Source organism: Pezoporus flaviventris, unplaced genomic scaffold (genome assembly GCF_033815535.1).
Source record: "Pezoporus flaviventris isolate CSIRO_AGI_PZ_B2104156 unplaced genomic scaffold, CSIRO_AGI_Pfla_v1 ptg000070l, whole genome shotgun sequence".
In the NCBI taxonomy this organism is placed as follows: domain Eukaryota; kingdom Metazoa; phylum Chordata; class Aves; order Psittaciformes; family Psittacidae; genus Pezoporus; species Pezoporus flaviventris.
Window position 1 is genome coordinate 2,171,550 of NW_026892618.1, and position 23,645 is coordinate 2,195,194.

Sequence of the window (23,645 nt, forward strand, 5' to 3'; positions counted from 1 at the left end):
CTGTATCCAGCGAAACTTCCTTTCATGAGAGAAGTTAAGACCAAGCATTTTTAGACCACTGTACAGGAGATTTTGCCTTCAGAGACTTCATATAGGCTTAAAGCCCATTCTTGCGTTTTCACAGTAAAGTGTAGGAAAAGCCATTTGCTTGAAGCAGCTGTGGCTGTTTAAACAGATACTGAAGATACCAAGCAGAGAAAAAAACAGAAGGAAATCTGGAAAAAAAGTATCCGAGAGGGCCTGGGAAGTAGGATTAGACAGAAATGCAAATGTAAGGGGAGAAAATTAACATAAAAGACTAACTGCCAACAAGATAAACCAGAGACATTGCAAATATGCCATCCACAAAGGTAACAAGAGTGTCCAGAGTCCTGTTAGCATGTAAATGCTCTATGAGAATTCATACCACATGGGCAATATGTACAAGCCACTTTTGAGTTGCTACACAAAACGAACATACTGGGCAGTAAACCTGGAAAAAGAATTCCCAAATTAAAGGCATTAATAAAGACAGCTCTTGACCTTAGGTATATTGGCACTAGAAGGCAAAGACTTCAAAAGATGGCTTATAGGCAGTATTATTTAAAAAAATCATCAATGGAAATATGTGTCCCGTGTTTCTAGGGCACTTGTTGACACCATGATTCAAGGCATAAACCCAAAGAGCAGAGCTCTAGCTCTGCACTCAATTGTAAGAAATATTGCATATTTGTTTATTGATCTGTTATGGTCAGAGATGAGATGAACCACTTTGTAGGCAAAAGAGGAAACAGCTTCTAGAATATAAAAATAGTGTGACTTTTAGTGGGGTTTTTTAGGTAAAACCATTCAATTTGACAATAATGTTGAAGAAATAATTACTAATCAAAAACAACTAATCAAAAACATATTTTCTAGAACATTCAAGGAGTCTTCTCTTGAAAACAACACAGAGAATGACAGAACTCTTGGAAATACAATTATAAAAAAACTAATATCCTATTTTAGAAGAAAGTGGTGAAAGAAAGGTTTGTAAAGCTGTACAGAAGATGACACAGTGGAGAAAGTCATGAAGGTTACCACCTGTGGGTAGCGAGGGCATTGCATACCAAGCCTATATATACCAATCAGATCAGAGTCTTCTGTGTTTAGCAGCACACACTTCAAAGGCAAGAGCATAGTAGTGTCAATGTGTTAAGACCTGACAAGTCTCACAGAGAACAGGACACTCACAAAGCTGCTGAAAAATGTGAAAGACCGACCGTATGTTGGCTCATCTGAACCTGTTGTAAGTATCTGACCAGGGCATTTGGATTGAATTTAACATCAGAACTTGTTATGGCACACATTAATGCTCTATTTGTTTGGATATTGAGTCCCAGAACTTCTGTTTAGCCGTAGTGTCCTGGTCAGCAGCTCAGACATGAAATGATTTGTAAGGAATGGGTAGCCTGATATTATGAATACAATGGTGAGCTGAGTGAAAACTGTTAAAAGACAATTCAAGCAACCTGTGCAGCTGAGAAGTGATCCATACTGTCACTGAACTTGAAAGAAATATCATTGAAAAATGGTTTCTTGCCACCTGAAACTTTCTTAAGCAGAGATTCTGGTACTCCCAATCTAGTCCATAACAGTATAAAGGGTCTGAAGCATATAATAAATTGCAAAGAATCCTCCTAAGTCATATCATAATTCAGATTTTTTTTTAATGTAGGTGATGATGTTTGCACACACAGTGGTGTTTCCTGGACCCTGAGGGCTGTGGGGAAATTACTCTTCGTTCATATGAGGTACAAAGTCCAAAAAGACAGATTCTTAGGAGAAACATTGACATGGAAAATGTATTGTTCTTGTAAAGGCTATACTGAACTTCAAGCTTCTTGAAAACAAGTGGAAACCCAAGGATTCTGCAATGATCTGAGAGGAAAGACAGCGTCAATAACTGGAGCTGAGAACAGACACCTCTGAGGAGATCCGTGAGAGTTTGTAAAGCTCTGAAAAGACTGAGTATTGCTAAAAGGCATATGAAATTTACTCTGTCCCATGTTGGTCTTATAACAACTGATTGCACATATTCATGCAATGGAGAAAATGTAAGGCTCAGATACTGACTGATTGATAGTGGCTTAACAGGGAGTGAAGTGAACTGGTCTGAGCTGTTAGATCCACAGATAGGCTCAATGAGAGGCTGAGGCAATGAATCATGAATGATTATCTGGGTTACACTGTTGAACTGTGCTATCACTGTAATAAGCCTTTTATACTACAAATGCTGACTCTCTAAAGAACCCAACCTCCACACTCTGAACCCTAGAGCTGTCAGAAAGAGCAATCCCAAAGCAAATGGAGTGTGGCTGTAGGTATTAACCCAGATCCAAACTTGTTACTTTTGCCATAAGGGTAGCATCTTGTAAGTGATGAATATATGTAGATAATTTATGTATACTTGGTACTCTACATCAAGACATAATTCACAACTATTCTCATTTACATCAATCTTAGGCCCCTTTGCTAGTTGAAGACATGCAGTAATGAGAGATGTTTATGCCTGCTTTGTCTTCTTGAGCCACAACGTGGAGAAACTTGGTTGAATCAAGAGGCAAAGAGGTGTATTGCTTGGGTTTCTAAGGTTTGATCAAGAGACCCCTGATGTCAGTGAAATATAAGTGACAAAATGAAGTGGGAAGAAGACTCAAGATTTTTGTACTTAGCTGTGGGCCAGGGCTAAATCACAATAGGCCTGAATTCAATTATGCATAAGAAACATAATTCAATTACTTGTAAGGTGCTGATCCAAAGTCCATGAGTCCACGGAAGCTCTGCACTTGTTCCCTTGGGCAGGGATCAGGCCCTGTGCTAGTTCAGGTTTTGGTCAGATCTAACCGGTTTTGTTGAAATACTTGTTCTTGCTACATCAAAGTTTCAGGAGCCTCAAACTGCAGAAAGTAAGCAGCTGAACCTTTACCATTTTAATGGCTGTATTAAACATTTTGTAACTCTGCTCAGGCCAGACTTTAAGAGAGAGAGCAATGGGTTGCACCTGCAGTTCTGAGCTGGGAGAGTGGGCAGTTAATCTCCCAAGAAGCATTTCTTTACAACAGGCGCTTGAGCCATGCAATTCTATGTGCAAATTAAATGGGAGGGGGAGGGAGTTGGGTTTGAGGTTTATTTGTGAACAATTTGGCAGTCTTTGAATAAATTATACAAACTTATCACACACAAATAAGCTCAAACTCTTTCTCTGCCCCTCCACCCCTATTTTGTATATTTGTATCCTTTTTCCCTGATTTAACAAAGAAGCTAAAATAAACATCTGCTCTCTTTCAGGGATGAATTTAGGGATTACTTCCAAGATTTCAAGAAGGCCTTTCATAAAGTAGATAGAAATAGAGATGGCTATGGCACACTATGTGACCTGCACAGGATACTACAAAAATTCAACTATTACCTTGATCACAATCACTTCAACAGAATTCTAAACAGGTTGGTATGATTATCTCCTAAGCACCTCTTTGGTCACACATAGCAAAACCTTGGCAGAACCAAGCTTCTATTTAGTGTTAAGAATATAAGAAGCTCTGTTAAAACCGATGGAGATACCAATATGTGTCAAACTGCACAGGCATGGAAAATCTTGATTAATTCTGCACGTAACAGGAGTGGAATGGCTTCTTACATAAGAAGTATGCTTTGAGTACTTGTATGTGTTTGCTGGTTTGTTCTATTTATTTAATTTCAATTTAGTAGAGCAGGTGTGTGAGACATATCCTGTTCAACACAGAATCAGAATTAATTCAGGTTATAAAATCGCAATAATCAAATAATCCAATGCTGTTGCTATGCAAGACTATGCTTTTAATTGTCTGTGTTAACATGAGTAAGAAGAAAAATCTTTTGTAGAGGCTGAAGAGCAAAAGGGACCTGCTCTAACATTAGGTACTGTGGTTCTTTGCACCAAAAAGCCCCCCCGAAGGTTATATGCCTGGCAGCACTGGGTTTTGTTCTCCAGAGCCTATGAGACCAGACTCTTTTTCTGACATAAAATTAGCAAAGTCTTTTCACAGTTCACCTTTAATTGGGTGATCAACTTTTTATGAATTGAAACCTTAATAAGAATCCGCTGCTTGTTTCTTTCTCAAAGACCTCTTGATGATAAACACCTCCATTCATTGTAATTTTGTGCAGATTATTCCTTTCTTGATCCAAAATAGTCTTTTCTAAATAATGCAGAGTAGATTAGCATATGCATTTAGTTTTATTACTAAAATTTTAATGCCCACTTGGCAATTTATTTCTCTGCTGAAATGGTGTTGATTATTTCCTTTTCCACACAGTCTCCAATATTGGAGCCAGCTTGACACGGGTAGTATGTGGGAGTGCTGTGCAGCTGCAAGATGCAAAATCAGGGCTCTTGAATATTTTTTTTTCTTACTAGCAGATATGGGGTCTATAGTTAATTTATTTTCCAGCCTATTTTATAAAGCTTCTCCTTTGTTTTACTGGCTCTCCCCATTAATTAGGCATTCTTGTAACTGGATATGTTGGTGATTGGTAGCTGAGGCATTGGTCCCCAGTGATTTACTGTGGAAACAGATGATAAAAGTACATTACAGTAACTCAGATTTAAACAAGAAAATCGAGGTTGTGTAGTGGGGCCATCTCCTCTGTCAAGTCTTGGGTTACTAGGACTTTCTTTGACCATAATTCTAATAAAACCTGAATACAAGACTAAAAATGTCCAGCCTTTCCCCTGCAGCATAGGAATTGTTTATGTAGTACATGTGTGAAAGCAATCTACAGTTCTTGCCATTGACTGTGAAATTATTAAAGTCTATTAGAAACCTCTACATAGATGGTAACTCTAAGGTCAACCGGGAATAATTCCACAGGATTCAATGGTTCTGTATCAAAAAAAAACCCTAATATATACTGTGCTCTGGAGACACTGTTGTTCAGTGATAGAAAATTCCCCAGACTGACTTGCACTAGCTTTATACTGGCTTTATAAGCAAGAGCAGGGCAAGCCCCTGCTATTGAATCCCTTGTGGTGATGAACTCTACAGGCTCTTTAGGCAAGTTTGAAGTCCTTGTTTAAAATATACCAGATGTCTTCTCATGAAGTGGTCACAAGTCACAGGACATTGGAGGAAAGTAGCTTTTCATATAATGGTTAGTGCTACTCATCTTTTAGTGTTTCATCCTGAATAACTTTAATAACATTGTATTTTCTGTATATGTGAAACTTGCCTTAATTCTAGTCTTTTTATGGTGAAACATCTTTGAATTAAAATAATACAGTTTGGTAACAAAGTCCTTTGCAAAAACAATTTCCCAAATCATATGCAAGAGCTCATCATTCCCCACACTGATATTTGCTGCAAAAATATATTCACTGTTTTTACCTGGAGCTATCCATAGTCGGCTCTGCAGCCCCCTGAATTTCCAGTGTGAGAGAACATGAAATTCCCCAGCGTCTTTGATCCAGCAGATGTTTCAGCTGACAGGCAGAAATTCAACAAGTTGTGACTGCAGCCTGCAATGCCTGTGGGCTGGGCTCCCAGGTACAGCCTGACCATGAGCTATCAGAGGAGAAACCCTCCCAGGACACTGTGTGCCACAGGTCAATGGTGGCAGCAGCTGATGGGCCAAATGTAGCAGCCCCTTATGCGGCACAGTGGATGGGTGAGAGGGAAGGAAAGGCTTTCCATCGCAAACATAAGGAGAAGTATTGAATGGAGGCTGGTTTGGTTTCCCTCCATGTGGTAAAGAAATTGTGAGTGAGCATAGACCTGTGCTGGAACATCCATGAAACATACCATGAAGTGGTACTGGATGTCTTAGTTTGTGTCTGGTAACAGCTTACCAGACATAGAATGCGGTTTGGCTTCTTTCTGTCCGAATTGTAACAACCACAACGTATTGGGAGGCTTAGGTAGCACTTCAGCATCTGTGAGTCGAAGTATTTTTGTAAAGTCAATGCCCAGAAAGTCAAGGGAAAATACCAGGACTTGGCACAACGAACATCTACTCCTTAACAGAGTCTGTTAGACTGTTTACACTGTGACGTGAAAAGGAGATTCAAGGGCAAGGTTGAGAGCCTACCGTGACCTCCAGCCACATTTGGAATGGTAAGTTCCTCAGCAGATTGTGATCAAAGAACTGTGCTGTGTTTAAAAACCCCCAAGTTAATGCTGATGGACTGGAAGGTTGGGTCCAGGCTAAAGCAGGGCTCCTCTTGAGCATCTGGAGATTAGCCTGGAGCTCCATGTGAGAGTATGGCTGCATTTAAATTACAGGATTGGTGTCTTAGACCTGAGAAAGAACTTGGGTTGTAACTAACAGGATTTATACACTGACAGCACAAGCATATCCTGAAGTGCTGCTGCAGTACAAATAATACTTCATAATAATTAATCAGCACAGACAACAGTGAGATAATTATTCAAAATCATTGATACCTCATTCTGTGTTTTTCCTTTAGCTTAGGAATCAGCATTCATGACAGCAAGCTCTCTTATTTTGATTTCCTAAGTGCAATTGATGATGGCAGAGCATCTAAAACCAACAGAGACAAAAGCAGGATACACCACCTGCAAGTTTTGCAGTGCTCAGCTTAGAACAGACCCTAATTAAGATAAAAGAAATAGTTGCATCATCTCATGATTTGTTGTACAAGGTAAGTTTCATGTGGTCACCACATCTTATTTAATGTCTATTTTTTCCTGCCTGGCTGGGGACTAACACAAAGACTTCAAAACTTTTCTGCTATTAATTGAGTGCTACCAGCACCCTCAGCCTATGTAGAAATAGCATCTTCTGACAACTGCAGACTTCTTGATTGTATTGTAGTAACTCCACAAAACAGGCATATCAAATCATGCCTAGAGATTTTGTGAAGGTAAGGATTAGAAATGAAAAATGAATAGCACATTATCAGGACCTTCATCTATTCCCCAAACCTCTTTTACTCTTTCAGTTGCCTCTAAGTTGTGTTCCAAGCATGTAAATTACCACATCTTTCAAACAGCTCTGTTAAGTTTCCTAAGCTGAGACTTATTATAAGTAGATATAATGTGCTACTGCAGACAGGCATTATGGTTTTATCAGACAAAAGGATCATGTAGCAACTGAGGGCAAAGACAAACGATCAGATGTGAGCGCATTATAGTGGCTGCAGAAGTTAGCACCTGTCAGCTGGGGCTCTGTAGCTGTCTGCATTTATGCTCTGGGCCACTTCTGATTCTGACACAGACAGATAAGGTGTATTAGCTGTCGAGCAGCAAGTTTCCTGGTTTTCCCACCTGTAAAATGAAAGCAACAAATATAACCACTTCTCTGCAGAATTTTGAAAGCCCTGAATGAAAAAATGCTGTATATTAAGTAGTCTTAGGCTGTTGTGTTGGAGTCTACTGAAATGCAGCAGCCTCTAGAGTAAATAATTCTTGATGCCACAGCAAGATTGTTTTCAAGCATAGGAAAGAAGAATCAAAAATACCTCGAAGGAAACATTGCTATTGCAAAGAACTGTAGAGCCATCTCATGTGCACTTGCAGTTTCAGGTCCAGTTTAAGCTTATGGATTTAGAGGCAGGCTTGTGCCTGCAAAAGTGGTCTCACTACCCCTGTATCTCCAACAATGTGGTCTTCCTGCCTGCCTTGTGTCAAAACCAGTGCTTGTCTTCCTGCCCAATGGCCTGGGCCAGGGAACTTCAACCTGACAAAAGCCTGATCAGTTGTGTGTGGCCATGGGGGAGTTGCTGCCTTCACAGGAGAGGGGAAGGGAACAGTGGCTGGGGGTAGAAATTCCCTGCCATCAGTGGCTGCATTTCCTAAATCTCAACCTGTAAACTCTGTCCTGCAGTTAAAGATAATACAGGCTTCCAGCAAAGACGGCACTAGTGAAGTCACATATACAAACACCCAAAATAGTAGTACCATGGGTGATGCTGGTTTTTGCACACTATTTGGAGACTTCTGTGATGTTTGTAAATTTGTAAATTTGCTGGAACCACATTCCTATTTCGGCCAGATAGATTAACTGTTGAACAGGATATTGAAATATTTACATAATCACTTTACATTTTTCACAGTAAGTGGGGAAGGGGGGGAAGCCTTCCTGTGCTCCATGTTATTGAAATAAGAAATAGATAAATTCAATAGCCCAGGTTAGTGTTAGCTACAGGTAACGGAAGATAATATCTGTCCTGTCATCCCTGGGTGTCGTGGGAATCATAGCATGGTTAGGGTTGGAAAGGACCTTAAGATACCTATTTCCAACCCATTTGCCACGGGCAGGGATGCCTGGAAATTTTAAACGTCATAGTTTTGTCTGTTGAGGGTACGATTTAAAAATGGCCTTCAGCATGAACAAGTTGTCCATTTAGTTTTTAGGATACCAGTTGATAGTTACTATAATTTTAGGGATCAAGGGATTTTCTTCATGGAGAGCAGGGCTTTGTCTATGGTACTATGGAAAAGCAGAACTCTTTCTCATTTCCCCTACAAGAAAAAAATAAGGAAGTTCTCAATTTTCTTCTGAGCTATTTTTTGAGTAATAGTTGCTGCCATCTCTGTGGTGGGGGACTCGAACGACACAAAGTTATAATTTGTTAGGAAGAGGCAGACCTGAAAGCACAGTTCCCAGAGTCCAGCTAGTTGAATAAAATAACCCAGAACATCACATCCCATCCATGACATTCTATAAATGAAAGTCATTCTACTTTGAAGTTTAAGAATTCAGGTGTGTCTCTGTCAGTATAATAATTTCCCACGCAGTTTCACCACAAAGATCAAACTTTCATGTTAAGAAGTTACAGAATCCTCTTTAGTATCCAAAGGATTCCTTTCCAATGACCTTTGGATATGGTAGCCTTTGTTTTGCCAATAGACACAGTTCAGGTTCAATAAATACACATTTTTAAACCCATTATTTAGAATAGTTCTAATGGTAAAACAGAAATTGCTGTATTACACCAATGTGCAATAGTATTAGCAAACTAATAGGACTTTCACCTGAAGTTTAGAAAGGTATAATATTCCTTTTCATTTATGGAATCAGTGATTTATATGTGCAGCATCATAAGGGGCAGAATAAAACAAGGGGGCACAGTGAGTCAGTAGCAGAATACGAGGGGATATGACCCACACCTTTTCTAGACGTTTGTATTTCTGCCACTTATTTGAACTACTCTTTTGTATGCCTCCTGCTGCAACTGTGCTAAACCAAGTCTGTTTCCCCTGAGAAACCTTTGGAAAACCCCTGTGAAGAATAGGTTGGATGTTCTGAGCAAGGAAGGACAAGAATAGAGCAAGTGATCTTTCAGGATGAGGTGAAACTGATAAGAATGAAGGCCTATCCAGTTCTTTACAGAGTAGAAAACAAACTTGTCCCACCAGGGACAATGAGCTGAGGGGAGAACAAAAGGCAAATTGAACATGCTCAGGTGAGCTTAATTAAAAATACCTTAATTTAAATTATTTAAGGCAGTCCTCTTGTTTTTGTTTCTTTCCTTTCTTGTCTTAACCACTGCCTTTTCTGAAAAGTTTGGGTACTTGTTAGAATGCCTTTTTGCTTTTACTGCAGGTTGTTGTTCATTTCCATATTTATATTTACATGTGGCACAGAAATACAGGCTATTTTTGTCTTATTTGAACAATTGCATCTCAATTTTTAACGAAAGGAAAGCTTCAAACTAAGTAAGGCTCTGAGAAATGTGTTTTATTTCTCTGTGTATAAAATACCTGCAAGTAAAGGGCATGTGGGTCTCAGGTATTTCCATGTGAAGTGCTAAGTAGTTGCTAAAAAAGACTTCTCTTCTGAAATGTCTACGTTTGCTTAAATAATTTGAATTCTTGCTTCTCAGGCATTTCCTCTATTTGATAAAGAAGGTACTGAAGTAATTAAAACACTAGAATTTCAGCAAGTACTTGACCATTTCTGTTTTAAATTATCAGACACAGCAGTTCAGGCACCTTCTCAAGTACCTTACTTTTGTGAGGACTTCATAGTAGACTGGAAAGTTTTCCTAAAAAATATGAACCGTCTCACAGAGATAAGAAGAGCTATCAAGCTATAATATATTTCTTTAAAATATAGATTTAAAAAACTGACTAACTAAGCATGCACAATTCATACATATTTCTGTTAAACTCCATGAAGCCCTTATCTCCAACAAACTGCTCTAAGGAGTTATATCTTACACTCAGGTAGATTTAGGTCTGTACATGGGGCAAGCTGAAAGTATGCAGCCATACTGCCCCAGCTGAACAGTGCAGGACATGAGATATCCAAATATGCCCAGTTATCCCTGAACTGACTAGATGGACTGGCAGTGGCAGGATAGAAACATGAGTAGAGTAGGAAGCCCACCAGGTTCTTGGTGCAAATAATAATAGCAGTGTAGATGTAGCAGGAAGGTCAAATACAGAGATCAGTCAAGTACAGAGCAAACCTTGACTTCAGTCATGGAGAGTCTTCTGATGCTCTGAATATGCATGTTGCAACAACTCAAATTGGAGTTGCTGTTTCTCTGTGGCAGAGGTTTGTGTCCACAGTGCCTATCTTGGAGTCATTCACTTGGTACAGACTGCAGGGACATATCCTTCAGCCCATAATTTTATCCTTTTATCAGTGCAGCAATCCTTACTGTATCTGTAAATACCAGGAGCATTATCAAAAGTGTAAATAAACTTCTCTGTCCAATTTTAATTTCATAGTCCTTCCTTTTCCTCTGGCTTTTCCCCTCTTAGTCTGGCTTACCAGTGGCAAGAGGGTGTAAGTACATCTGAGGGTGCAGGAGTCCAAACGATATTACCTTACAGCTCATATCTGAACTTGGCTAAGGATGTGAAAGCTGGTTGCTAGCTGGATAAAAACCACTTCTAATTAAAAAAAAAAAAAAAACGAAAACCAAAACCCACATTAATTTGCATCTTATATTCTGAGAAGTAACTATGTTTCATTTTCAAAAGTATATGCTCAAAGCACAAATAAAATGAGAAAAATAATAATCATCATCCAATGGAAAACCGTATAAAAAGCCTACCACTTTATTGCCATGGCAATAATAGAATGTTGTGCTAAACAAATCTGTATGGAGCTGTATGGTGATTAAGTCTTGTGTCATAAAGCCGAAACTGGAAAACCAGTAAGATCTGCTGCAGCCTTTTCATGTCCCAGGTCCAAGTCTGTCAGGCTTCAAATAATTGCAGGACTTGAGTGACTCATGGGAGGAGAAGGAGGAGGAGGAAGGACCACAGATTTCGAATAAAGAGGAGGAACCATGAACAGCTCCAAATGTATGTAATGTGTTACAGGTTTCTGTAGCTGGTTAGAGACTTTATCTATACATGTCAGTTACCAATAGGCATAGCTTCACCAAAGTGCTTATTATAAGTGTAGCTTCAGTAAAAATTTTATAAGGGTGCTTAAATGGATTTTATTCTCTGTAAATTTAGCATTAATATTTATAGTAGTGCAACTGTTACTTTGTCCTTAGTGGCAGGGCTACATTTAATTATAGTTATTTAAAAAATAGTTGGGGGGGATTTTTAAACATTTATATTTTCAGCTTATTAAAATTAAAATGCAGTCTTAACAGATATAATAGATTACATGGTTCTGAAGTGTGAAACAGTGGATTACTTTGTATAGGTTAGAAAATGCAGCATTTCCCCCTTTCTTGCTTTTATGCTGGTACAAATTCAGTAAGTTTCAACTGAGTCATATCAGCACAAAGACCAATTGTATAAAATATCTATATAATTATTCTAAGAATGTATTTGTGTGCTGTAATATTGACCTGCCAGGAAGCTTCCGTGTTAACTTTAGAATAAGTAGCTGCTTTTGTTAGGGAAGGGTTTGCTGTAACATCTTCTTATCCTCCAAGTAGGTGCTAAGCCTCCTTAATAACTTGTCAAGCTGCACAGTTCCTAGGATCAAGTTCTGCAAGAGTGTATGTTTAACATGAAGTCTCTTTAACAGTTAGTCCTCCAAGACCCCAAATACCTTCCAACTCAACTTAGCAAAAAAATTAGTTGCTTGGTCCATGACAGGCCTGGAGCCTGTACTGCTTTTTCAGTATCAAGCATTCATCTTGAGCAGTTTTCTGTGCTGGTTTAGAGGTAGAAGGGATAAATCCATCATTAAAATCCTAAATTAATCCACAAGGGAACATTTTTGAAAAGACAAAACAAATACGAACCAGGTTCACAGTGCTGGTTCAGCTTCCAGATGCTCTCAAATCTCATGTTTTCATTTTGGGTTCAACCCAAAATTTCCCACGCCTTTGCAATTTCATCCCACCCTGGGTTCACACATATTCCTGGGCTCCTGTGCAGGTTGCGAGAGAAGGGTGGTTGTTAAATTATTCACTTCATTCAAACACACTGCAATTTTGGCCTGTAAAGTATGTATCTGAATTAATGAGGTATGCAACTCATCCAGGCACATTAGGAAAACTGATCATTACGCTATACAATTTGATCACTGAACTATATTAAAAAGTAACAAGTAAAGTATGGAGCTTGATCATTAAAGTATGGAAAATTTACTGAACTAGTAAAGTATGAGCCTGGGATGACTTTTGTCTCAAATGGCACCTCATAAATAAAACCCACAACCACAGAGGCAAACATTCACATACCCAAAAGCTACATAGGTTTAAGTTGTATTTTTCCTAGAAAACAGCTGAATAAGGGGACATGAAAAAATTCTTGTGGAAATTATTTCTGGATGTTTTATGCATCATGTGGATCTTTTGATGGCTTTGACATATGTTGATGAGCTTTACATTCTGATTAACTCTCTAAAATACACACTACAGCATCTGTATATGAGCAGGATGTTCACTGCAATACGGCTCTATAGAGCTTTAGGGCTCCACTGTACAAAAATAGAATTAAAGATGCGAAGTATTTTAAGCAATATGACTGCAGCTTAATATTCAAGTAAGAAAAATCCCACACTTATGGCACTTAGCTTGGATGTTGCTAACCAACTGCAGAAGAGCAAAGGAAGGAGACAGAGAGGACATTGTCTTAGATGGGATGCTACTAACCACAGGTGGACTCTATGAGGATGTTTGTAAAAGCCCAGACCCCAGAGCTAGGAATATGCATCGTGAACTTTTGGCTGGCCTGCCAGTCTTGTGATTAATAAGGCCTGAATGGTGCTCTTCTCCATTAAAGTAAGTGGCTAATGCATTCTGGCCTGCTGAAAGCCACAGATGGGAATCAGACTCCCCCAAAAGAAAATGTAGTTATCGGTCCTTCCCCACTGTGAGCTATTTCAGATGCAGAAAGGGAAAAAGTAGAGAATGTGTAAAAAGCAATAGTTCAGGTCATGCTGGTCAGGTCTAGAACAGCAAGATATTCATATAGCATCAGCACAGCTGCCTGTAGGGGGGAATATATGGGGAAAGGATGGATTATAATCAATGTCAAACAATTTGTTGTTTAGCCTTCCTGGAGCTGAGGCGACTGAGTGATTTGCTGCAAGCTTAGTAAACCTTTACCTGTCAAGTCCAGCAGGGAGGAGAAAGAGGGCAAGGCAGGTTGAGGTGATGGCAAGGAGAAGAGACAGATTACCACTTGTACCTGTTTAAGAGCAGAAACTGAGCTAACTAGGGGTTTGCTGACACGTGTGTCTCAGCTGACAAAGGGAATGAGTAGAAACGTATTTAGCAAAGTTTTTTTCTTGTTTTTTTTTTTGTATTTTTTTTAAGTGATTTAATCTGAAATTATGAAATTTGGAAATCAGATTCTTTGCAGAAAAATTTGCAGAACATTTCAGTATCAAATCAGGCATTTGATTTAGCTTCATCATGAACTTTTTGTTTTCAAACTAAATTCTCCATTTTTGTTTGTACTTCCTCTTTTGAGTTCCTCTGCAGTCTCATGCTGCTGAATGCTTTCATCACCAGCTGAGTGCATTTTGTTTCCAGCCACTTCCATCTAATCAACCTGCCTGAAAAACTGCAGGCTTGTTTGTTCATCCTTGGTGTTCTTCCTGCCAGAGAGAGCATCCTGCTTCTCCTTGGACCAGTACCCATGAGAGGATCCCCTCAAGTATAGCAAGTTCATATATCTCTCTACAGAGCTAAAGCCACTTTCTTTCACATTGCTCTCAGCAGTAGTTGCTACAACCCCTTCCTTATAAAAACAGGTTCCTTGTGATCTTAGAAACTATTCTTATATCTACAGAGGGGACAGCACTGACACAGCTTGCCAGTTCCACAAATGGAGAGTGGCTGCACTGTGGCTCCCCAAGCACTGATTTGTTTGCAAGTGATGGAATGCACAGTGCAGCTCTGTAGTATATCTGTTGTAACCATAAAGTTTTAGAGCTCAAAAACCCTATGCAACAGAAAAGTTACATCCTTGGTCTTTCCACAACCCTGTTTTCTAAATCCAACAGTGTTACTAAGCCAGCCCTTGTGCACTGTGTTCAGGCAGTTGAAGTTCACTTTGCTGCCACGATCTACCTGTGATATTGCAGCAGGACTACATAATGACCTCCTCTACAGAGGTGGTACTTTTCCTTGTCTTGAGAGTGGGTATTTTACAGGTTTATTCATTACTCATTGTCCTCATATGTTGAACCTCTTGGCCTTCCTGTGCTGGGCCACTGATGCAATCAGACAACTGACTGTCATCCGTCATGATCCACTGCACCAGCATCAAAGATTGCAGGCCTGCTGATTATGTCCCTACTCCCAGTCAGCAGTGCCACAAACTTTGTCTGAGCTCATGTAGAACAGCTGTGCTCCAGAGAAATATCCCCTCTAGGATGCCTGCATGTTTGCATCTATTTCTGAATATTACACTTGCTTCAGGCTGAGAAATGTTAAAGCTTCCCTTACACCATAATTTAACTCCATGTTCCTCTTTATCCATAGCAAAACTGGTTTGAAAATTCACCTTCCTTGCCCTGCTCTCCTGTGCAGTGCCCTGCCCAAGACTATAGCATGCTGTCCCTTATTGTGCTAGGGTATCTGATTTGGACTCTTTCCTCAATGACGAGTGAAGAAAAGATTCTAATGGAATTTTAAAATGGCAGATTCTTCTTTGGGAAACCTTTTGCTCTATATTTACTAAAAGTAGAGGAAAAGGGGAAAGAAGGAAAAATGGAAAATAGGGAAAGTACTATTAGACCATCAGCTGTACTGCTGATGAGCTAAACACTGTTGGGAAGACAGAGGAGCAGAGAAGTCTCACTGTGGCTACTGCTTCTTTAATAAGTTCTATCTAGGCTTAATATATTATACTCATTTAATACAATAGTTATTTTAATTACATTTAGAGGAATGTGGCTTTTCTTTTTTTCTAGACAAGGCAGAGATTGGCATGTGGGCCCCCTTTGACTTGTGTCAATCATATTGTCAAACCATTTTATACCATTATGTATTCTAAACACTACCAAGGGTATTTTATCCTACAAATGTGACCCCAAAACTTGAATCTGTTTGTTGCAAACACCTGGTCAAAAGGAAAATGGTACACTACAGCATGACCCTCAATGGAGTTTTCATATTTTGTTTATAATTGGGTTTATTGTTGCAAGCTCTTGTTACACACCAGCTATCAAATCTTCAGCAGGCATAAATCAGCACTCAGGTTAATGGAGCTAGACTGATCACTGCCAGATGAGGATACAGTTCTACTTGTAACCCAGGGATAAAATATAAGCTTTTCTATAGTGCTGAGAGCTAGAACAGGCTGGCTGGTTATTACTGGTTATAACCAGGAATTCACCAGTGCATTTCCACCCCAGTCCATGCTCTGACAACTAACTGCTTCTTCCACACATCTTTAGGGAAGAGCATTTATGGAAAACAACTTGAAGATATATATTGTTAGGATAAAGACCCATGGGCCAAGCTCAGAAGCCTCTAAAACTGTGTAAACTGTCAAAAGGATGATTCCTTCTGGCAAAGGTCATTCCTGCCTACCAAAAGGGAAATGGTCATGTCCCCTTTTTCAGGGAAAGATACAAGGGCTTTCTTGTGTAAGCTATTTCCCAAGACCTTTTCTCTCTGAGCCTCCACAGAAAGGGATGGAGGTCAGACTTGTGGCAGGCAGGGAGAAGGACTAGAGAAACTGTAATTTTTCTTGATGTACTGATTTACTTTCTAATTAAGAATTCCTCTTAATAGAAAAATCTTCCAGAAACAGGAAGGAGCTGCAGGAATGGAGCTTCACTAAGCAGGTGTGGGTGGCAGAGCCTTCTTTTATTACTAATCAGCATAGTTATACCATTTATAGAAAAGGACATGAGGCTCTGAAAGAACTTTCTAAAGAACAAAAATACAGCCCTGCTTTGAAAAGCAAGCGAGCTACATAGAGTAGCCCATAAGAAAAGCCTCCTAATAATGCCTCCCCTTTCTTGGTGAAAGCAGGAGGTGAAAGTAGATTTACATGGTCCTCCCAGGGCACCTCAAATTCTGTTAGGAAGAGGAAGAAAGCCTGTACAGAGCTGAGCAGGACAGCCCTGTAATCCAGACTTCACAGCCTAGGGCAGCAGCTGACATTTGGCCACAGCGTGGGACAGGTACTGCTCAGAGGCCATGTGGTAGTCTGAGAAGCTGTGAAGCAGGACCAGAGTCCTGGCCCTTGAATACTAAAGTGATACACGTACAGAGCTGAATGCGAGTTCCATGGGTGGAGCACATGGAACCAAGTATCAGGAAACCACTAAAAGAGAAATAACCACTTTTCTATACAACAGAAAGTCTTCTATAAATGATCTGTAAGTGTATGCTAGGGCATGTGCTACACAGCTCTGAGGCAGCTTCATTCCAGGTCCCTTTCACTCAGGAGGTTAAGTCAGACACAGCAAAGCTAAGAAATGTACCCTCACTGTGTATACAGTTAATTTCAAATGAAGAAATAACACTTTAATGTCCAGATGCCCAGTCCAGAGTGTGAGATTTTAGGTTCCAGCTCCATTATTTCAGCTAAAGGTGATTCTTTTAACAGCAGATGATAGTGTCATAGATACACACTGGATGTACTAACTGCATGTTGTAGATGAATGTAATACAATAACTGAATATAAAAGCTTTCCTGTTTTTCAATGTGTGGTTTGCAAGAAGAACAAGTGATTTATTTTTTTATTGGCTCTCTAACCATTCTAAGATCAAAGAGCATTAGGTCTTATGAAATAAACAAAAACCTCTTGAAATTAAATAAATTAAGAAAGCTTGCACTTACAAAATATGTTTCTTTAAAAAGTTGCAGGGTAGTAAGACTTTCCCTGAGCCTTTGGCTTCATTAGGATAATTAAAACCAGCAGTACAGTGCTTTCTAGTTGCAGTAATATTAGGCAGGCAGAAGGTGCGCCCTGCACTGGACTATGCCTGGCAGTCTTCATTTCCTGACTATGGCACAGTCTGGCTTCTGCCTCTGCAGCCACAATTCCACTTCTCATATTTCTTCCCTTAGTAATAATGCAGCCGCAATGCCTGTCCCACACGTATGTTTTATGTAAAGCATGGTTAATATTGAAAGTGTTATTTGCATCTGAAGATAGTGGAGTCTTTTCTGACTAGGAGGCAGGTTTCTTGCAGTTCTGTAAGAAACATATTCTCTTTTCCATCCAGTTATAATGATCATGTGAGACGTGACAACGGAACAGGAGTGCAGGACCAAAAGCCATCTGTTTCTTTTTTGGTATTTCATATTGCATGGAGCAAGAAAGTGGCAAAGCTTAAATGCTTAAACATGGCGGTATAAAACATGATAGTAACATTTAACAGGCTGTAAAGAAATGTCTGAACCAAAACCAGATTTTCTTTTTTGGTTGGTTTTACCACGACATCTTACCACAGCTATAGTAAAACTGGCTGCTACTTGTGCTTGTGAAAACTTTGCTTTCAAGACATTTTACATATTTAGTTTAGGCAGAGCAGTGGGTGGAAAGCCAGCTTCCACTCCTGAAAATAAGTAGTTTCATCTTCAAAATTCTGAAACTTCCTATTATTATTATTATTATTATTATGCACTGTGCCATTCTTTAGATTAATTTTATAAGTAAAACTTGGTTTGACTTTAAAAACTGCAGTTTACTGCTAATTCTGGAGGTAGAATGTAAATGCTGAATAGACTTTGCTGATATTTAACTTTATTAAATGTAGCCTTTTGCATGCACGGCTAGGCTTTTGACATTCTCAGGTATGTCCATACCAAAGCCTAGCAGCATTTTACTCTGCATTTTTTTCCAGCCAACTGTGTTTTGTCATTTTTATTTCTGCTTGCCATATGACTTTCTCCTGTATTTACCCAAAGTGTGCTTTTCCCCGTGCAGAATGCATAATGGAAATTTAATCAGTAATAAGCTCCAGTGGTAAAGTTTAAAAAACATACACTGCTGTTAGATTTGAAATCAAGACACTGAAAAAAAGGGTTTGCACACACCTTGCGCTAGCATTAACACTGTTGCACCCAGCCCTTTCCCTGCTTTTCTCTCACACATTCTGTGCCTTTGCAGCCTTCAACTGCATCATTTAGCTGTAGTACCCCTACTGTGGATGACCAGATTAAAAAGTACCGCCATAAATATTCCTAGAACTTAAAAAGGAAAGGAACATAATTGCCCTCTCTTTCATCTCAGGACTGAAGTGCCTTTTCAATCAAAGAGATTTCCACTGCTTGCTAAAGACTATTCAGATGAGAAGAATACGTTTGGAATATTTGGGCTAGTTAGCCCTCACTTCCCTTTTTTCTGTATTAACAGAATAACCCTCTTTGTATGATCACCCAATTTTTTTAGACCCTTGTAAAAGTTTAGGTCAGTCTTGGAATCCTGTGCTTTTGTTGGCCTGTCACCAGCTGGATCACATTTGTAGTCTATTTTTCCCCTTAACTACTTGCATAGCCCTCTTTCTTTTTTCTGGTGCAAGCCAGAATTCCTGGAAGCAGTTTTTACTGCCTGCAGGATCTCGAAGGCCGCCTTCTCCATGGGCTCTTTGACTGGCTGAATGCCACACCACAATTTATAATTTATTCAGTGGATCCATTAGTGATTCTCTGTGTATGTTTTTTGTCTAGACTGAGGAAGGGCAAAAAGTCACTCCTCCTTAATCTGCTTGGGAGCTGTCAGAGAGAGGCATCTTCTCACAGATACAAGAAGTAGTGACTGCTGGCTTTAACACAATTGCACAGGAGTTTAAAGATATTTACTCTGCAAAAGATACTACAGTATATCAAAAAAGGAGTTCTGGGCTATATGTAACCAACATTTTCAGCAGCTGACTGAAGAACAAGTAAGAAACCTATATTATTTTGTCTTGTTAATTTAAGTGTACAACTGGGTAAATTGGCTGTGGCTAGAGACATGTGTTTGTATACTGTTGTGTATAGGCAAGTAGTTTAAAATTTTGCATGAAATGAAAATGTTTTAAGGCTATCATTCCAGGAACATTTGTTGCTACATTTGTGGGAGATTATTTTTTTCCTTATCTCTGAGTATGGCTATGTACTATAATAATCGCAGGCTTTCTAAAGCAAAGTCAGGAAGATGCTATTGCTAATAACGAAGGTGTGAATTTAAAGCACAGTAGTTCTCTTTCACTAGGTCTGTATCTGTATATTTGCTATTTCAAAAGTTTCTTTTTAAAAAAAATTAAATTAATATACTTCCAGTTGATGGGGGAAAAAAGCCTTCTCAGTATGGAATAAAAGGTATTTCCATGGGGAGCTCATTCCTTTAATGCAAATTCCTTTTTTCTCAGTAGCTATTTTGAACTGCTTGGACAAAGAAAGGGACAAGCATTTGACATTTCCTGGCCACCTTTCAGCCACTTTTCTGGGTAAAAGATTCCACCAGATTAGTGTTAGCAGAGTTTATGTAACCCTGAATTTAGCTTGAATGACTGAAGTCATGGCATGAATCTGCCAGTACAAATTGTCTTATTAGCCTAATGCTAGTCTCAGGGCAACCTGAGAGGCCAGTCTTTCATAACATTCTGCTTCTGCTGAATTTAGAATGAAAAGAACCATATTTTTATCTTTGTTAATGCTGGTTCAGTGTGTTTTTTCCTAGTCCAAAGATGAGGTGAGTAATAAAACAGAGGGAACCTTGACTAAAAGATTTCAGATTTTACTTAGCAGCATTCTAACCTTCATGATCATGATTGCATCAATGCCATTTGGCAACAAACTCGTATGCATGTCTGCACTACAGAAAGATATTTTGGTACTTTGCTCATTACAGGTATACCCTCTAGCCCAGCATTTTTTACTATAAATTGCAGACAGGAGCAGGGCCTGCTTGTGATTGCAACAAAGAGATTGCACAGTCTTCCATGTTATCAGGTGCTGCTGCACATGTGTAAAGTTGCAGACGAAAGCACTCTAAAAATTAAAATATATCTTCCATTTCCTTCTTGAAAATAACAGAAAACCCCAAATGTCCTATGTGCTCTATTCCTGCATACTCTATTCCTCACCACACTTTTCGTGAGCAGCTAAGTGCAAGTGCTTCATTTGAACCTGAAGCCTCAACACCAGTTGAAAGCAGAAGTGAAAATGTGGTGATACTCTTTCCTCATTCCTGTGAACCACTGACCAGAAGTACTGGGGTGAGCTCGCAGGGGAGCCCTGGCCAAGGCAGGAGAGCACGCACCTTCCTGGGATGTGAAAAATATCTTCGTTTTTTCTTATTTGCTTTTTTTTTTTGGAAGCATAAGGCAGGCATCTCCAGCTGAAAAGTCCTCCAGACTAGATCCTGTCTACACTCAAGAAGCAGCAAAGGGACACAGGAGCTATTTTATACTTTAAAGAACCTCAGGCAAGTGAATAAAAAAGAATCTCGATAGAAACTGTCATCCATAATAGCAACGAGAAACAGGCCTGAGGAGCTTCATTTATATAAACAGCAGCCTTTGTGTGAGTGAGACTCAAGCCCTGTATTTCCAGAGATATTTTGATTTTGACAGGCTTCTCAAAGATATGCCTACGTATATCTATATGAAGATGCCCCAGGAGCGCCTTCCAATCTGGGTACAGGTTTCGCCACTGCTAATCCAAACCCCTGCCATTCTGGCTGTTGTCACTGCTTAGAGTTGTTACAAAAGTGTTTCTAAAGTCACAGCCTGGATGACTTCACAGAAAACATCTTCTTTTACTTTCCTGGATGATCGCCACTTACTGTTTGCTATTAGCAAGGCTCAGCTGCGGTCTACATCAAGTAGTGAGTGAAGAATTTTTTCCTGAAGTCTGGGTTCTTGGTCTTCTTGGTCTTTCAGAATTTCTGATACTGTGACCTTTTTCATAAAAGGCTAATGATGGTAAAAACTCTGCAAGCAAGGTGTTGATTAATATCTCACCAGCTGGCACCCCCTTTTTATCACAGGCGCTTTTTTTGCTTGAACTCCCTTGACTTGCTTGAACTATCGGCAATCCCCCAAATGGCTAAACTTTGTTGGGTGTTAAAATCATTTCTATAGCTAATCCAGCTCATCAGGGTATTGTTCTATTTAATTGAAGTTTGTAATACACTTTGAGATCCCTGTATGAAGTGCAAAGTATAATCAGAAGCGCAAAATAGAATTGTTTATAATTCATAATGTGGTAGCAGCCAGGCCAATGGGGGAAAGTTGAAAGGAAATTCAAAATGTATCCTTTGCCCTTTGAAGTTTGACTGCAACTTGGCACATGCATCAAAGAGGTGACTAGTTTCCTTTAGGGTTTAAGTCTTTGCCAAAAAAGATCAAATCAAAAGGAATCTGAGGTTCCCAATTAGATTTATATTAAAAATCAATAATGAAGACCCTATAAAGGCATACTGATGACTCTTGAAACACAAAATGAGTGCAACTTATTTAAGGGCAGGCTGTGCTAATCCTTGCTTTGATTAGTAGCTTATATCATGAGTAGTCCCATTTAATTCAGTGCAGCTACTTACTGAATAAATTGCTGTTCAGCAGGAAATCAACTCAGCTGATTCCATAGGATTCCATACAAAACCCAGAAGGTGGGGTACCTGCCCTGTGCCAGGCCAAGTAGCCACATGAACCTCCATGGGCAGCAGAAACAAGGGTATCAGCAGCTGCCCCCAGGTCTTCTGTAGGCTGGCTGTACATCATAACTATATGCGATTCTCAAGGCTGTAAAGATTTCCTGCTATGTTCTTTCATGCTGATTCATTTTTTCCCTCAGGGTGGAATAATTTGTTGATGCAAATACAATAACTGAGGAACCTTAATGGCCTCCTGAGATGGTGATATAAACTTAGGTGCACCTGATAGCGTGAGAAATTTGCCTCAGTGGTACTTAACCAGGATATAGGTGCATCATGTATTTGATTTACATCTCATGTTAAAGCGCTATCCTTCTATACTGCAGCTCAATCACTGTGTCTAATCACAGGGTTTAGTAGTTGAAACAGCACACTAAGGGCCCAATTCAATTAAAAAATGTCCTGCAGAAATCCTTTTTTTTTTCATTGTTTTTCCAGCATTGTGCGGGCTTCTGCAGAGAAGCTTTGATTTTATTTTTTTTTAATAAGATGAGCCCTAGGATTCCTTATATTCCAAAGCATCCTCACACTTTTTTAATACATGTTTTGTCATATTATTAGCACATAAAGGGATTCTGGTTTTGTAAAACTAGAATTTACAAAAGCCATCTTTTTCTTCATTATTAGTTTGAGAATCTTTGGAACACCTTGGATGTCTGTGATAGTGGACAGTTGAAATAACAGGACTTTTTTGAAGAAGTTCAGCTCTGAACTTCTAACAATACCATCAAGCACTCCCTGCAGCTTCTACCAAGTCAGCTACTACCTGTGCAGTGCATGATCCACACATGTCTTCTCAGGCTGAACGTCCCAAGACATCATCTTCTCCAGTGCAAAACAGCATGTGTTTTTTCTGTGAATTTTCTGGATTTTCTGGATTGTGAATAGGTTGAAAATAATATCTGTGGAACTCAGTGAAAGTATTCTTATTGATTTTCCATGAAATCAGACACAAGCACCTGCCAATTAGCAAACAAGGTAATTTGCAAAACTGTGTTACAATGACGAAAATTGGGCTAGACAGTAACTCTACAGAAGTCAAAGGATATGTGTCAATGTTTACTAATAGCATTCCCTGCTGTTACCATATGCATATCCATCAGTGCTGTGCAGCTAATAAAATTTCTGTCTTTAAGCACAATCAGATTTCTGAGAACAAAGAAAATCCAAACTCCAAGTGCCCAATAGCTGCAAAAGCAGCATACAAAAAATGTAGACAGCTTATCTGTGATCATCTGACAAAGCTAGGCAGGATTGGCAGTTGCAGTTTTCCTAAGATGTTTGCTGGCCTGTCCTAAAACATTCTGGTGGTCTTGCCTGCTTTCTGGTAGTTACCAAACAATAGCTGTTAATGCCTGATGGTCTGACTGGTAGACTTACCATGAAGGACAGTGATCCAAGGGAGGTAGGAGAAATGGATTAGGAATGCAATAGTTTTGCTTCATTTTTGCATCCAAACCTATACTTCCTGTCAATAATGCAATTTGGTTCTCTCCACTGCCATGCTGGCCTCTTACCCAAGTGTTAGAATTCACAGAAAGATGGGGAAATCACTACAGGAATTGAAATATCCCACTTGCGGAGCTGCACCTACTTATTCTAGTTCTTCAGCTACAACCAAACCTACAACAGAAAAATAAAATATT

At 39.4% G+C, this 23,645-nt stretch overlaps 1 long non-coding RNA gene across 2 annotated transcripts; it reads left to right on the forward strand.

Moving 5' to 3' along the window:
- Positions 1–3,556: 3,556 nt before the first annotated feature.
- LOC133279030 (uncharacterized) lies at positions 3,557–22,837 on the forward strand. Of its 2 annotated transcripts, XR_009746749.1 has the most exons (4): positions 3,557–3,632; positions 6,464–6,658; positions 19,029–19,243; positions 22,627–22,837. It is a non-coding gene; the product is annotated as an uncharacterized LOC133279030 (long non-coding RNA). The 2 variants fall into 2 exon arrangements; XR_009746750.1 differs by lacking the exons at positions 3,557–3,632; positions 6,464–6,658 and adding an exon at positions 11,087–11,279.
- The last annotated feature ends 808 nt before the right edge of the window (positions 22,838–23,645 follow it).